This window comes from Saccostrea cucullata, unplaced genomic scaffold (genome assembly GCF_032062105.1).
Source record: "Saccostrea cucullata isolate Sc308-1 unplaced genomic scaffold, CSIRO_AGI_Scuc_v1 ctg10026, whole genome shotgun sequence".
NCBI classification, from domain to species: Eukaryota; Metazoa; Mollusca; class Bivalvia; order Ostreida; family Ostreidae; genus Saccostrea; species Saccostrea cuccullata.
In genome coordinates this window covers 9676-22458 of record NW_026923711.1, presented here as the reverse complement: position 1 = coordinate 22458, position 12783 = coordinate 9676, and the positions used below count along the sequence as shown (strand labels likewise).

Here is a 12783-nt window from a genome sequence, read left to right as displayed (position 1 = left end):
ATACAAAATTAATATAATACACATCAAATTTTGATAACTATAAACATTTATGAAACGTTTAAGCACATTTGTAAAAGGGGTGTACAATCTTTGATTCAATTATTAGTAAAAATAAAATGAAATTATTTTCTTTTTATTTTAACAAGTTTTAGCACATTCGATGATAAGCTTAATAATGATAATATTCCCTAAAATGCTACATTAATTGATTCTTTATTAATCTGCTCAGAGAAACGATCATTATTTAGAATAAAAAAAGGTTGAATATTTCGCCATTACCTGAATACGAAGTGTTTGTTAAATATCACGTAAATATCGCACATAGATATCATACAAAAATAAAAGTATATTCGGGGGAAAAATGATTATATTATTTCAAATTATTGAATTTTATGAATTTTCTAATCTGTGTTCTTACAAAGGGTTGAATTGAAAATTCAAGTTATAAATGATTTATCTATAGAGGACTCATGTAATTCATAACACCCCCCCCCCCTTCCACCATTTAATCTGTTGATTATTTTAAATGCAGTCATTCACATAGCATCGTTTTTGAAAGTGTATGTGTGTGTGTGTGTGGGGGGGGGGGGGGGTTTAGCCAGAGAATTTTTTTTACTTACCTGGAAAGTTGACAAGGCAAAAAAAGGGGGGGCGGGGTGAGAAAACTTGCTCAAATTCGAAAATCCTAGAGGGGGGAGGCGAACTTTTTTCAATGCCAACTACATTCAGTACCAATTATATTTTCCCTACATCGCTATTAGTGGGGGTGGGGGCAACCAGCCTTTCACTGAACATTTACTGAAGTTGAAGTAAGGCTGAAGAAAAAAAGGGGGGCAGGGTGGGACTGCTCCCCCCCCCCTCCTTGTTGCTACGTACCAGAAATGCTTAATTGTTTGTGAAAACTTTATCGTCAAATCTCAAAAATAAAACAAAGATCGCCCACCACCCTTAAAAAGTTTGTCAATAATTACAGTTGCACATCACATGTGCTCTATAGAGCAATATACATTCTAAATTCATATAACGTAAATTGAATTTTCAGTACCATTAAAGCATAGACGCATACCTCCTAAGTCATATGTCTATGCAACAATGCAAATGGGAAAAATTAGGTGCAAATTTTATATATGTTAATAAATGTATTTCTTGCAAAGCAACAAAAATGGAAATGGATTCAATTTCATCCAGTATCTTGACACACAACACCCACAGCCGTCTTTCTTTTTTTACCCGATGTAGAACCCCCCCCCCCCCCACTGCATGCAACGCAGCGCCCATTTTCTGGAATTATATTTCCTACAAAAATTGTATTTTTTCTTCAAAATATTTAGCTTGGTACACAATTCAAGTGTATATAACCATTTTTGACAGTTGACGATCACTATCAGTTCAAAAAACAAGAGGCCCATGGGCCACATCGCTCACCTGAGAAGCTTTGACCATTCTGTTCTTTACCAGATTTCCCCCGTTATACATAATGCATCCCCACCCTACCTCACTGATCATAATTATGAACATTTTGAAATCTACACTACCCCATGATCCTTCCATGGGCACATATGTTTCAGCTTTTTTGGCCCAGTGGTTCCTGAGAAGAAGATTTTCAAAGATTTTTCCTACATATATCTATGTAAAACTTTGATTCCCTATAATGGCCCCGCCCTTCCCCCGGGGGTCATGATTCCTACAATTCAGAATTTACACTACACCAAAATGCTTCCACATAAGCTTCACTTTTTCCGGCCCAGTGGTTCTTGAGAAGAAGATTTTCAAAGATTTTTCCTACATATTTCTATATAAAACTTTGATTCCCCATTGTGGCCCCGCCCTTCCCCCGGGGGTCATGATTTGAACAATTTAAAATCTACATTATACCAGAATGCTTCCACATAAGTTTCAGCTTTTCTGGCCCAGTGGTTCTTGAGAAGAAGATTTTCAAAGATTTCTCCTATACATTTCTATGTAAAACCTTGATACCCCATTGTGGCCCCGCCCTTCCCCCGGGGGTCATGATTTTAACAATTTAGAATCTACACTACACCAGGATGCTTCCACATAAGTTTCAGCTTTTCTGGCCCAGTGGTTCTTGAGAAGAAGATTTTCAAAGATTTTCCCTATATATTTCTATGTAAAACTTTGATTCCCCATTGTGACCCCGCCCTTCCCCGGGGGGCCATGATGTGAACAATTTAGAATCTAAACTATACCAGGATGCTTTCACTTAAGTTTCAGCTTCACTGGCCCAGTGGTTCTTGAGAACAAGATTTTCAAAGATTTTTCCTATATATTTCTATATAAAACTTTGATTCCCCATTGTGACCCCGCCCTTCCCCGGGGGGTCATGACTTGAACAATTTAGAATCTACATTACTCCAGGATGCTTCCACATAAGTTTCAGCTTCACTGGCCCAGTGGTTCTTGAGAAGAAGATTTTCAAAGATTTTTCCTATATATTTCTATATAAAACTTTGATTCCCCATTGTGACCCCGCCCTTCCCCGGGGGGTCATGACTTGAACAATTTAGAATCTACATTACCCCAGGATGCTTCCACATAAGTTTCAGCTTCACTGGCCCAGTGGTTCTTGAGAAGAAGATTTTCAAAGATTTTTCCTATATATTTCTATATAAAACTTTGATTCCCCGTTGTGGCCCCGCCCTTCTCCCGGGGGTCATGATTTGAACAATTTAGAATCTACACTATACCAGGATGCTTCCACATAAGTTTCAGCTTTACTGGCCCAGTGGTTCTTGAGAAGAAGATTTTTTAATGACCCCACCCTATTTTTGTCTTTTCTTGATTATCTCCCCTTGCGAGGGGATATGTCCCTTCATTTTAACAATTTAAATTCCCCTTTACCCAAGGATGCTTTGTACCAAGTTTGGTCAAAATTGGCCCAGTGGTTCTTGAGAAGAAGTCGAAAATGTGAAAAGTTTACAGACGGACAGACAGACGGACGGACACACATTTGGTTATATATTGGGTACATCAAGTCTAAGTCCTATTGGATACTGCTTATTGGATACAAAAAAGTGTACACACAAGAGAGCATTATTTGGATAGTTACTGTTCAAATCTTATTGGATATTAATCCTCGTGTCCATATTTTATTGGGTTTTTTCTTATTGATTTTTATTCATTTCAAATTTATTATATATTTAATATTTGCTGGTAAATTCAGACAAGACTGAAAACCTTTGGTTTTGAACCCATATTTTTGTCAATTTCTGTGATATAGCTCTTTTATTGTAACACCTAACTAATTTGTTCTTAGCAATAAGGATATACACCTGTATATTTCAAAATAACTAATATTAAAATATATGAATACCTAAGTGCAAAAAAAACACAACTCAACACATCTCAGACTCTGTTCAACCTTTCTTGAATAACAAAATTAAGTATTTAAGGAGAAACCTTTTTGAGTCATGACCAATTAATAATTAGCAAATGCCCATTACATGTTGGACAGAATGAAGGTATCCAACAGGCATTGGACAGGTGTCCTATACCTGTTGGGTTGTATTTTGACGAAGGGATTAAACTACCCAAGAACAATTGAACATGTGTACATTGTCCAATTCTATTTGGGTTTCTTGAATCTCCTCATCAAAATACAACCCAACAGGTAATGGACACCTGTCCAACTCCTCTTGGATATCTACATCCCACCCAACAGGTAATGGACACTTGTCCAATTCTTCTTGGGTTTCTTGAATTGTTTCATCAGAATACCACTCAACAGGTAATGGACATCCGTCCAACTCCTCTTGGATATCTACATCCCACCCAACAGGCAATGGACACTTGTCTAATTCTTGGGTTTCTTGAATCTCCTCATAAAATACAACCCAACAGGTAATGGACACCTGTCCAACTCCTCTTGGATATCTACATCCTACCCAACAGTTAATGGACACTTGTCCAATTCTTCTTGGGTTTCTTGAATTGTTTCATCAGAATACCACCCAACAGGTAATGGACATCTGTCCAACTCCTCTTGGATATCTACATCCCACCCAACAGGTAATGGACACTTGTCTAATTCTTCTTGGGTTTCTTGAATTGTTTCATCAGAATACCACCCAACAGGTAATGGACATCTGTCCAACTCCTCTTGGATATCTACATCCCACCCAACAGACAATGGACACTTGTCTAATTCTTGGGTTTCTTGAATTGCATCATCAAAATACAACCCAACAGGTAATGGACACCTGTCCAACTCCTCTTGGATATCTACATCCCACCCAACAGTTAATGGACACTTGTCCAATTCTTCTTGGGTTTCTTGAATTGTTTCACCAGAATACCATCCAACAGGTAATGGACCTCCGTCCAACTCCTCTTGGATATCTACATCCCACCCAACAGGCAATGGACACTTGTCTAATTCTTGGGTTTCTTGAGAATCCCCTCATCAGAATACTACCCAACATGTAATGGACACCTGTCCAATTCCTCTTGGATATCTTCATCCCTTCAATAGTATATAAACTAAAAGGTATTGGACATTCTTCTTGGGTTACTCAAATTTTTTTTCATAAGAAAGAAAACCCAATAGGTATTGGACATTGGTTCAACTCTTCTTGGATATTACATTCCAACATTAGAATAAAACCCAACAGGTGATGTTTACCTGTCCAATTCTTCTTGGGTTACTTATACCCTTCATTAAAATTGTCAAATTTGTCTTGGATGTTTATACTCTTGCATTAGATTGCAAACCCAATAAGTATGACATTTACCTTCCCTAGTTGAATTCAAAGTTATCTGCATAAGCATACATAAGTCCAAAACATATTTAATACTTTAATTCTAACATTCCACATCTCATTCAGTGTACACTTTACAAATGATAGGAAATATATAAGCATTTTGTGCCTAAACTATTTGGCTTTTAAAGAATTTTATAACCATGTTTGCAAAATTTAAATTTAAATATTGGAACTTGGAGCAAGTCATTACAGGTAGAGCAAGATGCTGAAAACCATATTGATAAATAGATCACACCCTTGATAAAATATTTGCCTTCAGTTGCTAAGATTGTGTTGTATTATATGGAAAATTTCTATAATCCTGTTTATTACAGATACACATAACACATATTTTCCCTGTAATAATAAAAATACTTCTGGGATGTAAAAGAATGGATTAAACAGTCACCGATGTTAAAAGATTTTACATGATCTCATTAATCTGGTTTGGAAATCACAAACTTAGTTTTGAAGCCGATAAAACAGTGTCGCACCAGAAAACTCAGTTACAAGTACAATGAATGAATTCGTTGTATCAAAACTTTAAAATAATTGATGCACTATGTCCAAATCTTCTCGACAAATCGGGATAAAGATATTAAATCAAATCATCACTGTTATAAGTCTTAGAGCTAGAGAAAAGTCATTACATGCCCAAATTTTACATGTAAGACTTTGATCCTATATTTCAATAAATGTCAAAATGGTTTTATTTTTGTTTCTGTTCAATACTTTCTTCTTCAGGGTCTCTCATGGCCTATACTGTATGATACCTCCATTGACCCTGCTCTTTTATATTGCCATGTGTTTATCCAGTAGCAGTGGTTATGCTCAGGCAATCTTTGAAATATTCCTCATTTCATGCATCTCCTTCAGTTCTGCCTCTGTCCATTTTATTCATTCTGCAATTAGATAAAGGCATTTCTTTGCCATATAAAACATGATTTTCTTGACTACAGCAAGATCACCCTTTATGTTGATCAAACCCAACCAAGAAGTAGAAGTATATTTCTTATTCAGAAATATGTATTGATAAATAAAATGGAAGAAAAACTAAATTCTATCAACTCTTTTTTTTTCTTCTATGTCTAACTGCATCTTCATCATACCCCCCATCCGCCATAAGTTTATCAAAATGGAACCATCATTCAACACACAAAACGATGTTGCATATTAATTAGACAGTATGTTAGTTTCTGAGTGTTAAGAAGTAGATTTCAAAAAGATTTTACACCTATTCCTTGCAAATTTTAGACTTCTAATGTAACACTATCAGTACATTTGGGGTACATAATCTTCAAAAACATCTCTACACTTAATGATAAAGCTTTCACATTAGTATTGTTTTTAGCCCAATGGTTCTGCTAAAGAGGATTTAAAATTGACCCAAACCTTACTAACTGCTTTGAAATTATATTGACAGGGACAGAGACACACTTGACACTCCATCCCCCCTTCCTGGGGTATGCTTTGCACAAAATTTAATTAAAATTGACTAAGCTGGATAGAAGTTGAAAATATGAAAAATTACAGTCAAACAGATTATGAATAACTTTCAGCACATCAGACATGAAATAGTGATCCTTAAATAAAATACACCTACAAGATGAAGCTGTTTTATTCCTTTGAAGTGATATCTAGTATTGTTTCTTTTCCTGTATGCCACCTCTATCAGAACAAAATGTTATACATGTATTAACATAACCTATGACCGTACTTTACAATTTAATTAAGTTCTGGAACCAACCCTCAGATGCCCTTAAAACAAATGATTCTAAACTGGCAAAGGTAAAGGGCATCTGAAGAATTTAAAATAAAATGATAGTACAAACAAGCAAACAATGTGCATGAAAATGTTGGCAAACACTAGAAAAAAATACTAACTTTAACTTAACATGAATACTAAAGAGGTTTTATGTAGCTGTATTGCACATACCAAAGGCTTTCCTGCAGTTAAAGGTTGGTTGCCTAGTAGTTATGTAGTATGTACAAGTTTTTCCCTCTATCTCTTCTAAATTTAAGAAGCGAAAATGTCTCTAAAAATCTTATGGTTGGCATGAAGTATTCCTGTTCATTTTACTGATTACTTACAATTGTCCTGTTTCTGAGGGTCATCTTCTGATGGGTGTGTTCTCTGCAATGTTCACAATTGAAGTTGCTGTTTGACCTGTTACATATTGAAAATCCTCAATGAACATGATTATGGTTTTAATTTCCATTGTAATTATTGATTACTTTTATTTAAAAAAATCTAAACCAATTTATTGTAAGGAAAATATTTATGTAATATCAATGGAAAAAAGGAATCATTATCTCCAGTTATCCTATCACAAGTAAGCATTAATCATATAAATTCACATACGTAAACCCATTAGCTTTTTGTGCTATTAAATCATAGTCATCGCTGTGCAATAAAGGAAATCAAGTACTAATCCACAGCTTTGTAGCAATAAAGTTACTATCCCCGAGTAAAAAGTGACAAGCCCAAATATAGAGGCAAAAATTAAAAAGTAACATTGAAAAAAAGTTCATCGTGAAAAAAGTCAGGGGCCCGTTTCATCAAAAGTCGTAAAGTTAATCCTTAACTTAGGCGTACTTCCGGGGATTACGCCAAAATTTAGTCGGGCGTAATTTGCGTTTCACCAAGTGGCGTAAGTCTAGTCGTAAAAGATACGCTTAGTCACAGGACTATGTCCTTGACAACGTTGCATTGCGCAGGCGCAAGAACATAAACATTGCCCAAAGCGTACAAACATGTATAAATTGTAGCACGTCAAAGTACAGAATAACACAAGTTATAGATAAATTAATACTTGCACTAATTGAAACATGCATGGGTTTATAGTGTTATGTAAGAGACATGCATCTTTTAAGAAACCAATTTTAGTTTTTTACAATATTTCAATAATAAAAGTCTAATAAATTGAAAGAATGAAAAGGACAGTACATGTACTAGTCTTGTATTTCGGAATTAAGCAAAACTATTCATTTTGGAAATTTAATTACAGCCATATCCCCTCTTCCCGAAATTGATACAGGTTAATAACTTCGCCTTTGATAATAAATTTCATGATTCGATAAATACTGATTCTACTGACAAATACTAATAATTAAGTTTGAGACAGAATAAGATTTTTAAAAATTTTAATAAGAAATGTATATGCAAGCAAAAATAATGAAAACAAAATGCAAACGGTTTACTTAAACAATAAAATGCTTTCTTTGTTTGTTATTACTGGAATGAACGGAAACAGCTGTTGCAGGAAAAATACATAACCCGCGTAAGCGGGTTATGTAAATTTTTTCTGCAATAGCTGCGACCGTTCATTCCAGTAATAACAATCAAAGAAAGACATTTTATTGTTTATATTTATATCTGTTTAAATAATTATTTAAAGTAGGATTAAAAAGATTAATTAAGTTTGAGACAGAATAAGATTTTTAAAAATTTTAATAAGAAATGTATATGCAAGCAAAAATAATGAAAACAAAATGCAAACGGTTTACTTAAACAATAAAATGCTTTCTTTGTTTGTTATTACTGGAATGAACGGAAACAGCTGTTGCAGAAAAAATACATAACCCGCGTAAGCGGGTTATGTAAATTTTTTCTGCAATAGCTGCGACCGTTCATTCCAGTAATAACAATCAAAGAAAGACATTTTATTGTTTATATTTATATCTGTTTAAATAATTATTTAAAGTAGGATTAAAAAGATTAATTATTGTATTAATGATGCGAACGTCTTTATACGTTTCATTGATGGAACACCCACTGATCAAGAAATCTGTACAAGCGACATGCCGACTGTAGTTCATGCAGTGATAAACGCAATGGGTTTTCTTAAGAAATAAAGGAGAATATATTCAGCGGATGTAAATATATATGAACACATTTTGAGTCAAGAAATAAATTTTACACGTTTACTACTATGGTACATGTAAGATAATCCTCACTATATTTATTAATTTTTTGTCAATTCAATTGATTCATAATTGTTCAGTTATAGAAAAAAATTCTTTACTATCTGCAGATTAAATGTGATGTACCGTTTTAAAAGTACGCAGAGAGAGAGAGAGAGAGAGAGAGAGAGAGAGAGAGAGAGAGGTTTGGAAAAATGACTACAAAGATACTCTTACAAAAATTCTCTCCTTGTGTGGTCTGTGTCTTTAAAATTTAGTTACAGCTACTCTTTATTTTGTTTTCATTAAAATGTAAGTAATGCAGGAAATCAAAAACATGTATATTTTCATCTTATATGTGCTTTATATGCGCTCACATTATCTTATACTATGTAAGATTTGCTCTTTTAAACAAAATTATGAACATTAAAGATGTCTTCTGCATCAATGTTTGTCTGAGAAAAAAATTTTAGGAATAATTCATTCTTGAACTTAACTGTGTAATTATCACCGTCTTACAGTGTACATCGATATTATAAAAGCAATAATTTATTACCACTTTCAAAAATCTCTTATTGTCTATGAGACCCCAACCCCCTCCCTGGGTTGGGGTCTATGATTCGCCGGGAACATCACTTGTCCCAGATACCTAGGAAAATGATTACCTTCGTCCTTAACTAAGTAATCTGTACATTCAATGTTAATTAATCTGCAAATTCGGGAGATTCTGAACTCTCTCTCCGACCCCCTCTGGATCCACGCATGTGGACGAGAAGTTAATAAGAAATGGACTCTTCAAACATGACAAAAACTATTTGGTTTTAAGATGGGTTATTTTTTTGATTTTTTTTTCTTAAATGTAGAAAATTACATGAAAGATGATAACTATGCTTTTGAAACCGATTTTTTTTTTTTTTTTTTTTGTTTGTTTTTTTTTTTTTTTTTTTGTTGTAATTTTTGTTTTTCAGAAAATATGCTGTTGGAAAATATTTTTCAAAATAGACAATTTTAATGGGTCTCTTTTTAGTAAATGCAAAAGAAACTAGAGGTACCGTAAGCAATGAGTTCAATAAAAGATATCCCCCCGCCTTCCATATAAATATAATGGCAGTGTCCATGTTTTGCTGTGGGAAACCCAAAATATGTATCGGATCAAAAAGTACAATAAGGCACAATGACAATATATAATAAAAATTCTGTGAAAAGTACAATAAGGCACAATGGCAATATATAATAAAGATTCTGTGAAAATTTCACCAAATTTCAATCAGTGATATGAAAGGAGTTGCGGATAGAGATGGGTACCCCCAAAGCGTAACAGATGGACGGACGGACATCCCGATTACTAAAAAGTATATACATGTACATATACATGTACCGTCCCGCTTTTCAAGCGGGGTGTAGAAATACAGTTATATATGTAAATTGATTTACAATACCTTAGACATACAATACCACAATCAAATGTGTATGAATGCATTGTCAAAACGTAAGAAATCTCTAATAAGACAATCTTTTCTTCTCAGCAGAAATTTATCAAAATATTATTTGAGTACGTTATTACTCAAATCAACTACGTCCCCAAGTAGTTGTAACAACACCCCCCCCCCTCCCCCTCTTCATAATATGTATAATTAAATAATGCATTGTTTGTATTTTAAATTCTTCTTAGAACCTTACTTTTTCTTTAGAACTCAGTAAAATTAATAAAAAGGCCTTATTTTAACTTTACGCCCTAACTTACGCCTACCCATGAGTAGACGTAAAATTTTGGCCTAAATTTAGTCAGGCGTAACGATACGCTCTTTAATGAAATGCAAATATTCGTGCTAGTCCCGACTTTACGCCGGCGTAGCGCTACGACTGGGCGTACGACCTTTGATGAAACGGGCCCCAGGGTATTAACTACAGATGATTCTTTTTAAAATTAAAGTTTAATTTAATTTTCGCTGGTAAAATTTAATCATATATAAATTAATGATTTAAAAAAATGAAAAAAAGATTTTAAATATTCCTTTTCTGGTCATTCACTAGTTCGTCTAATTAAAACGAAGCAAAAATCATTTTGTTTTCATCTTGAATCATTTAAAGCCATATATATAATTATGAAATCCAGTCAAAGCGCCCCCTAATAAAACCGTCCCGGTCAAAGCGTCCCTTGATTCTGGTCAAAGCGTCCCCTGATCTTGGTCAAAGCGCCCTCTATAGAATTTTACAGTAAAATGATGTTACAAAACCGCCCCCAAATATTGGTCAAAACGCGCTTTGATTGGCTCCCTATATATATGGCGTATGTACAATGAAAATTATTAGACTAAAATTATAAGAACTTATTATTTGTATCATTACTTTATATAAACATGATAAAGATAGAAATTTTCCGTAAATTACAAAATCTAAGTCAATTGCGTTATAAAGATATCAAAATTTAATTTGGATTCTCGGAATTTTCTCCGACTTGGAAGAAAATACAAAAGATTTGAATAACATATTACAGAAAAGATAAAAGCGTATTATTAGATAAAACGAGGTGTTCTCCGTGCTCCGAATTGTATGAAAAGCTTTAATTTAATTGTATTAACTATATTTCTTTACTTAATTTTGTATTTTTCAAAAATATATTTTTTGATCAGTTAGGCCATATATGGCTTTAAAAAAACGCTACATAATTGCATGACACTTATCATTAAGCTGATTGAGTAAATGTATATAATTTAATAATGAGATATCTGTGAGGCATATATGTACAAGCAAATATTGCTATATAAAACGAAGAAATGGGGGGAATTAAAATTAGGAAATAAAAGATCATTTTTAAGTAAATCAGTCTTGTAGTACTGCAAAATGGATGCAGTTGTGGAGATTTATGGATAATATGAGCATGCTGTCTGGAATATTTCCATATTAGGGAATTTAATAGCAAAAAAGAGTGAAAATACCAGTGGTGCTTTTCATGCATTACATGTGTATTTTAAAATTCTTAATAGCCAAAGGGGATTCCTCAGTGCAGAAAACCACTAGCCCCATCCTCAAAAATGGAAGCCCCGGGTGTAGCGCGATGCTAATTACACACCCATCATGTGAAATAGTTATAGTAGCCCTATATCAATTTCAGTATTGTTTTAAATTAATTAAAACAAATGACAAAAACAATAATTTTAAAAAAAATCAAAATAAAGCAGACACTCAGTCAAAATCAAAGACAGAAAGAAGCACTGTTTTGACTGAAAGTTTTTCAGTAATACAATGAATCTCTTAAGTTACATATCAGATGAGATAAACTTACATACAATTATTTAGTTGTTGTCAATTATCCTATTTATCATCATCTCAACTCACTTTGCGATTGTAATACTGTCCACATGAACCGATAATTTACAGCTGATTTATGAACACACGATTGTTAAAATTTTCATTTCCCTTTCCAATATACATTGTCAGAACATACTTAGTTGGTTATGATATAAAATTAAATAATAAACACTTTCGATTTATTAAAGATTATCTAACAATAAACGATCATTTACTAAATACTTCTCGCCCTCAAGAGAGTTAAAAAGACAGAGAAAATTCAAAATACAAACAAGTGCAACTTAGGATTAATTGTTCCGATATATCTATTTTAATTTTGTGCACAATTGTTTTCAAAATTACATTAAAATCTATTTTCCTTAAACAAGAACCCAGCAATAGATAAATATTAATCGAATAAACTTACCTTTTCTCTTGTCAATCAGAAAATCTTGTTGACATTAACTGTTTCTTAATCGCCATATTTTTTTTCCATGAAAACAAACGTTGTCATGATCAGGATCAACGGAAGTTGATTTTCGGAACTCTCAAGAATTTAGAGTTCCGAATGTAAAACTGAAACAACAAAACACGGTGCGTCCGTGAAAGCAACTTTTTTGGACACTTTTTTGGACAAATCGTCGTGTCCAAGTTTTGTTGGGTACTAACCTGCAAATACCCATTTAGGGTGTTTTAAGCATATTCAGCGACACTTCTTATTGGGTATACCCAATAAGCAAAAAGTACGCAATAAGTACAATCTTGGCATGAAAAATACCCAATAAATGCACTCTCGTAAACACAGACAGACAGACAGACGGACGGACAGACG

At 33.7% G+C, this 12783-nt stretch overlaps 1 long non-coding RNA gene across 1 annotated transcript; it reads right to left on the bottom strand.

Moving 5' to 3' along the window:
• Positions 1-5121: 5121 nt before the first annotated feature.
• LOC134264745 (uncharacterized) lies at positions 5122-12426 on the bottom strand. Its single transcript, XR_009991606.1, has 3 exons — positions 12379-12426; positions 6849-6924; positions 5122-5659 (listed from the first exon to the last, which is right to left on the bottom strand). It is a non-coding gene; the product is annotated as an uncharacterized LOC134264745 (long non-coding RNA).
• Positions 12427-12783: the final 357 nt, after the last annotated feature.